Here is a 7605-nt window from a genome sequence, read left to right as displayed (position 1 = left end):
CACCTCCGGCCCGGTGCGCAGGGACCCGCTCGCCTCGGGGTCCCCCCCGCCGCCGCCCCGGGGTCTGGGAAAGCCTCATCGCCGGGTACTCAGCCCACCGGAGTGACGCCCGCATCCCCGACTGGCATCCTTTTGGCGCCAGTGGTCCTGGAGTGGGTCCTTGGGGTGGTTGGGGGGGGGGCTTCAGGTTGGGAGTGGGGGGTGGAAAACCCTCGGGAAGATGGGGGGGGGATGAAGGCTGTGCTTTTAATCGATTGCTCCAGAAACGGGGGTACTGTGGAAGGCGGGACTCAGGCAGAGGTGGCTGATTCTTGGGTCCCCTCCCCTTCTTCCCTCTCTCCCCCTCTCCTCTCTCCCCTCTCCCCCTCTCCTCTCTTCCTCCCTCTTTTCTCCCTCTCCTCTCAGTCATCCTCTCCTCTCTCCTCTCCTCTCCTCTCCTCTCCTCCTCTCCTCCTCTCCTCTCCTCTCCTCTTTCTTTTCCTTTTCCATTTTCCTTTCAGGGTGCTGGCGATCGAACCTACGGCCTCAGCATTCCGCTCCAATGCAATCTGTAAGCAAACCAAAGAGCCTTCCAACTTGGAGCCGGGCAGTCCCTACAGCTCCCTGGCGGGTGTTTGTGCGATGACCCGGTGGGGAGATGGCGGAGGGAGGTGAGCGGTGAGGGCTGGGGGTAAGGGAGAATTCAGAAATGGTTGGCCCGGGAGAGGGAGACCATGATGGTGTGAGAGGGGATAGCCTCCCCACCCCTCACCCCGACCCAGCAGATGAGATGGAAGAGGCTTAGGGCCCAGCTTTGGGGAAAGGGAGCTCCTCTCCAGGCTGGGGTCTCTTATGGCCTCTCTGCGTCCACGCGGTCGGTCTACGTGCTGGAAGCTCAGAGGGGTTGGGGAGAGGGACAAGGATCGGATGACCTTGAACCCTGACCCCGTTCATCCACAGGAAGCCCCACTTATGTGGTCCAGGCACTTCCTCATCAGTTGCCAACCTCTTATCCCCTGTCTGCCTTTGAACTGGTCTAAGGACCTCCGAAGGGAGGGGGAGCATTGGCTCCCCCAAAACAATTCAGGCAAAGGGGTTTCCTCCTTGCTCAGATTCATAGCCAGCTCCCCCCTCTGGCCCAGGATCACACACCCAACCCCACCCCCCCCACACACATACACAGCCCTCACAAAGCAGCTTTGATCCTACAGAGAGAGGCAGGTGTGTGTGTGGGGGGGGGGGGTTCCTATTGTCTACACTGCTTTAGAATTTAATCACCGGTCCAGGACAGGGACAGTGAGGGGAAGGATTCCACTGTCCTCACTGGAACTTTTGGTGCTTGTGGGACAGAAAAGAAAAAGTTCCTTTCAGGACTGAGCAGGGAGAAAGTTTTTCCCTGGGAGTTAAGATCCTGATATCAAGGAGGTTCTGGGGACCCAAGGCAGCCCCCCCCTCCATGAGCAGGGAGGAGCCTTGGGGGAAATTAAGGGGCTATAGGTCAACAACTTTTGGGCCACTTCAAAGTCCGGTGCATGGGGGTCCCTAGAGACAGAAGTGTGGGAGGGGCCTTGGGTATGTTTGTGGACCCGGGGGCAGGGTAATGATGCCCACTTCTCACCCATGTAAAGCCAGCTGTGGCACTGAAGCAGGTACTCGGGGTGCTCAGGGAGTGTGTCTGTCTTCCATCCAGAGTTTCCCAGGCCAATAATGTGCTCACTCCTATCTTAGCATTATGGACCTTATCTCAGCCTCAATTCCAGTCCTGTCCTGCCATGAATCAGTCACCTATCACATTGTCTCAGCAGCCCCCTTCCCTAAAAGGGAAGGCCTGACTTAAGGTCATTAGAGCAAAGATGAGTGCTTGATACTTCCCATAAAAGGTTCATAAAACTGCCAGCTCAGACAACCTGAGTTGGAAAACCTAGCCCGCGCCCCAACCCTGCAGCAGTCTCCTTCCTCTTTTTCAGCCAAACCTAGAGTGTCCCCCCTCCCTCTCACTCGTGTTCCTCTGAGTTCAAGTCTTGGCTCTTCCTCTGACTCAGGGATGGCCTTGGGCAACTTTTCTTCTCTCCTCTGATTGTAACTTCCTCATCTATAAAACAGAGATGATAATCCCTGCCCTCCTGACCTCTGTCAATAAACAGTTACTGAGAACCAGGGCCACCCTGCCCAGATTTTCACAACCCTCACAGACCTGGGTGTGACCCACACCCCCTGCAAAGTGAATCACCATCCCGGTCCTCAAGATTTCCATGTGTTTGGTCCAGTTCATAAGAGAAGGAATGCTGTGGAGTTACACAAGCTTTTGACTCCACCCACTTGTTCTATGATAGCAGTGGAGCCCCTGTTTCCCTTACCTGGAACATGGAAATCTACTCTTGTCTTTCTCTTAGTGGTGAGAATCCCATATAAGGATTTGGTGACCTAAAGGCTGGCAAACAGGAACTTTGGTGTTGTGCATGGTGGGAGGAGACACTAGTGTAGACCAACCAAGTAGCCCTGGCATGTCCACATTCTTCCAGGACTCCCAAGGGCAAGAATCAATACATGAATCCAAATGAGATTTGGGCTGGATGCCAGTGGCTCACACCTGTAAATACTCTTTAGGCTGAAATCTGAGGATCGTGGTTCCAAGCCAGCCCAGGAAGGAAAGTCCTTGAGATTCTTATCTCCAATTAGTCACTGAAAAAGCCAGAAGTGGAGCTGTGGCTCCAGAGATAGAGTGCTAGCCTTGAGAAAAAAAAAAAAAAAAAAAAAGCTCAGGGACAGCACCCAAGCCCAGAGTTCAAGCCCCAGAACTGGCAATGATGATGATGATGATGATGATGATGGTGATAATGATGTATCCTCTACTCAAGCAGGTGGCTCAAACCTATAATCCAAGCTATTCAAAAGGCTGAGATTGAGGATCATGGTTCAAAGCCAGCCCAAGAAGGAAAGTCCATGAGACGCTTATCTCTAATTAACCAGCAGAAAACTGGAAGTGGCACTATGGCTCAAATGGTAGAGTGCTAACCTTGAGCTGAAGAGCTGAGGGACAGTGCCCAGGCCCAGAGTACAAGCCCCACGACCAACCCCCAAAAAAGGAAAATATTTTCAAATGCAAGATATGAGAGGTTTGGGAGGAGGAGGGGGGCGAGGGTGGGAAGGGGGAGGAGAGGAGAGAACAATCAACCTATAGGGAGATAGTCCAATCCAGACCACACCTCCCAGGTTTCAGGACCAGGATGTAAGAAATGAGAGACAAGCCCAGAGCAACTTCTAGTTGGGACAGGCTAGAGAGGGAGAAGGGAATGTGAACATGAACAATGCCTTCAGAGCCAGCCAGCTCCTGAAAGGGAGAGAGGTGGGCTGGTGCCACAGCAGATGATTGATGGGCAGTGCAGGAACCGGTGTGAGGTAGAGAGAGAGAAGGCAGAGAAGAAGGGGAGGGAGTAGAAGAAGAAGGTGGGGATTGATAGGGTGGTAGAGAAGGAGGAGGAGATCAGCATGTGGAGTGGGGTGGGGAACATGAAAGAAGAAGAGTGGTCAGCAGGGTGGAAGCGCAGGTCTGCATCAGGGAGAGGGACAGAATAAAGCCTGAGCATTAGGAGTTCTCCAGCCTTGCCACTTGGGTGACAGAAGTGATCCAGGTCTGTGAACATATTAAAGGTGAAGACACCATTTTCAGGCCATCGAGACCCATTGTCCAATTGGGATTGAGGCCATGCCACATTACAACAGGAAATGAGTCTCTTGGATTTAATAATGTCTGAGAGACCCCGTGCATGGAGATTAGCCAAGAGACAACCCACAGGGGTGTTCTGAGACAGTTTAGATTGTGGGGTACCCATTTAGGCAGAGGGTGGCAATTGAGATACTGGTAGAGGAATTTTCTGTCATTCTGGGTGTCCCCAGGAGCACAGAAGAATTCCTAGTAGAGTAGGACAATGCCTCAAAGAATCATCACCAGTGAAACAAGTCTACAGCATTCCCTGGTCAGGTACCTGGGCCTTCAAGAATGAACCGGAAGTAGGCAGGGAGGCTCATAGAAACAGGAGGTCAGTGCTCACCCTTCAGATCCAGTTGTGAGCATGCAGAAATCTGAAACGGTTGGCAGAGGAGAGGAGAAGTTGTTTGCTCTGAGGAGGTTCGGGAGGAGGGCTGGGAGCCAATTAACCCCTATAGGGGGATCCTCCAAACCAAGACCACTCCTTCTGGGTTTTGGCACCAGGATGTAAGAAATGAGAGGGAGCAAGAGTGGCCAATACAAGCTCAAGGCTTTATTGGGGGACAGACCTGCCGGGATGCTCCAGGCAGGAATGGAGGCAGCAGCCATGGACAGGTACAGGCTGAATTTAAACAGAATTTTAGGGGGCAGTCACATGGGTCACATTATGTAGACTATGGGAATTTGGGGGTAGGGTCAGTTCCGAGAAGAGATGTTATGAAGGTGTTACATGGACTCCAGGAATTGGGGAGAGAGTCATATTCTGAGAAAGAGAGTAAGGAGACTGTTGCAACTGGGGTGGGAATTTGTATGTCACTCTGGGAAAATAATACAACATCAGAGAAATAGAAACTTAGCAGATTTTTGTAAACAGATAGGGACACAGGACAGGATCTTTTTTTTTTTTAATTTTGTTTTTGGATCCGGTCGTGGGGCCTGAACTCTGGGCCTGGGTGCTGTCCCTCAGCCCTTCAGCTCAAGGCTAGTGCTCTACCACTTGAGCCACCGCACTACTTCTGGCTTTTCTCTTACGTGGTGCTGAGGAATCGAACCCAGGGTCTCATGCATGCAAGGCAAGCACTCTACCACTGAGCCAGCTTCCCAGCCCCACAGGACAGGATCTTAACTGGCAAGCTGACTCTGAGACTTTAGATCAAACATATGCATCAAGTTCAGGTGAGAAGCAGGTGACGTATGATAGAGGATGAAAACAGTTTGGGGGGACTCATTGCTTCGTGTTACCCATCCTCCACTTCCCTCAGGCTCAGTGATCTCACCAGGAAGATGGAAAAGATAGCAGCTTCCTCATAGGGGTTGATAGAGTTAACTGGATGGCCCTGGGAAAAAGCCTGAGAAAGTTCCTGGCACTAAGTAAATGCTCAATAAATGTCAGCTACAATTCATAACTGTTAATGGCAACAATGACATAATGACTTGAATATTCCAGGAGCCCAGAAGAGTATCTAAAATAGCCAGTGGGTAGGAGATGGAGGAAGGAAGGATTTTTGGAGGAGATGAGACCTGAGCTGAGTCTTTAAAAAAAAAAAAAAAGACTAGCCAGGCACTGGTGGCTCATGCCTGTAATCCTAGCTACTCAGGAGGCTGAGATCTGAGGATCACAGTTCAAAGCCAGCCTCAGCAGGAAACTCCCTGAGACTCTTATCTCCAATAAACCACCAGAAAACCAGAAGTAGCGCTGTGGCTCAAGTGGTAGAGTACTTGCCTTGAGCCTGAAGAGCTGAGGTACAGCACCCAGGCCCAGAGTTCAAGCCCCATGACTGACAAAAATAGTAAGACTGGAGGTGTACTTCAGTGGTAAAGCATAATAGAGAGAAAGAGAAAGAGAGTGAGAGAGAGAGAGAGAGAGAATGGCATAGAAAGGCACACCCATTAAATCCCAGCACGTTAGAGACAGAGGCAAGAGGACTGAGAATTCAAGGCTAGCCTGGGCTCTGTAGTGAGATACTGTCTAAAAAAATAAGCAAAACAATAAACAAGTAGATGCTAACTATAAAAGAGAAGGGAAAACCAGGCAGAGAAAACTGAGGTGGGGGGAATGTGGCTTAGTGGTAGAGTGCTTGCCTAGCATGCATGAAGCCCTGGGTTTGATTCCTCAGCACCACATACACAGAAAAAGCCAGAAGTGGCTCAAGTGCTAGCCTTGAGCACAGAGAATCTCAGAGACAATGCCCAGACCCTGAGTTCAAACCCCAGGACTGGCAAACAAAAAGAAGAAGGAAGAAGAAGAAAGAAAGAAAGAGAGAGAGAGAAAGAAAGGAAGGAAGAAAGAAAGAGAAAGAAAGAAAGAGGGGGGAGGGAGGGGAAGGAAGCAAGGAAGGAAGGAAAAGGAAAACTGAGGTAAGGAGATGAGGATTCTAAGAAGGAGAAATTGGGCCCTTCAGACCAGACTTTCTTCCTGTGACTGGAAGTTTGGACTGCGCTTTGCTGTTTTGTGTGTGTGTGTGTGTGTGTGTGTGTGTGTGTGTGTGTGTAGTGGATACCAAGATCTTGATTTCTTGATCTTCAGAGTGAGCCATTCTACCGTAGAGAGGGACAGAGATTCAGAGTCACTTCATTGTGTTACAAACAAGGAAGTTAAGCTCAGAGAGGGTGATGACTTGCCCCAATTGCCCAGCAAGGAGTGAGCAAGAGGGTGAGCAAGAGTCCTGCCCTGGACTCCTAAGGCTCTTCCCATACCGTGTCACCTCCCCCAGTGCACGCGTGTGCGTGCACACACACACACACACTCACACACACTTACTTCCTGGTCTCCTGTCTTTGTTTCCCATACCCTCCAAATCTCTACTGATTAGCAGAACAGTTTACAGAGATTCCAGCTTTTGTTGCCCGGGATGCGGAGATTAAGTCCACATGCACAAAGGTTTAATCAATAGCCTGCCTTCACCGCTCCCCAACCTGGATCTCTGCCATAGTCCAGTCAGAGACGAGAATGCTTCTTCCTGCCAGCACCTGCACCCAGCGCAGTCCTCTTTCCACCAATTTTTCTGGGCTGAGGGAATCCTGGGTGAGGGGTCCTAGAGAGAGCTGGATACCATCTCTGGAGCAGAAAAGGGACTTCGTGAGGAATCGACAGAAACTTCTGCCCCCAAACATGTTGAAATAATATCAGCATGACAATTGGAAAAATCTCCAGCAATGGAGCTGACATATGTTCTAGCTCAACAGAAAGTTGAGCAATGCATTCCCCTGCTCCTCTCTCCTCTCAGTTCTCAGCCACAGCTAACCAGAGGCTGGGATTGGAGCTGCTTTGTTTTTGTTTGTTTGTTTTGGTCAGTCATGGGGTTTGAACTCGTGGCCTGGGCACTGTCCCTGAGCTTTTTTTGTTCAAAGCTACTGCTCTACCACTTTGATCCACAGCTCCACCTCTGGTTTTCTGGTGGTTAATTGGAGATAAGAGTCTCACAGACTTTCCTGTCTGGGCTGGCTTTGAACTGTGATCCTCAGATCTCAGCCTCCTGAGTAGTTTAGGATGATTATAGGTGTAAGCCCCCAGCACCCAGCTGCTTTGGGTTTTTAAATTATGGTTGATTAAATTCTGCTTTTTTGTTTTGTTTTGTTTTTTGTTTTTGGGTCTGGTCGTGGGGCCTGAACTCTGGGCCTGGGTGCTGTCCCTCAGCTCTTCAGCTCAAGGCTAGCGCTCTACCACTTGAGCCACAGCACCACTTCCGGCTTTTTTCTTTTTGTTTATGTGGTGCTGAGGAATCGAACCCAGGGCCTCATGCATTGCAAGGCAAGCACTCTACCCAGCCCCTACATTCTGCTTTTTGTAGTGGAGGGACCCCTCAAAGGAGTGATGAAGCAGAGTCAGATGGGAAGGAAAAGCAAGGGCACACTGGCAGCTCAGGTGGGGGATGGGAATGCTCCTTCCCCCAGTCACTTTTTGGCACCATTAAGAA

This window comes from Dipodomys ordii, unplaced genomic scaffold (assembly GCF_000151885.1).
Source record: "Dipodomys ordii isolate 6190 unplaced genomic scaffold, Dord_2.0 Scaffold19, whole genome shotgun sequence".
Classification (NCBI taxonomy): Eukaryota; Metazoa; Chordata; class Mammalia; order Rodentia; family Heteromyidae; genus Dipodomys; species Dipodomys ordii.
The sequence above is the reverse complement of the archived record's forward strand: the minus strand, read 5'-3'. Positions refer to the sequence as shown.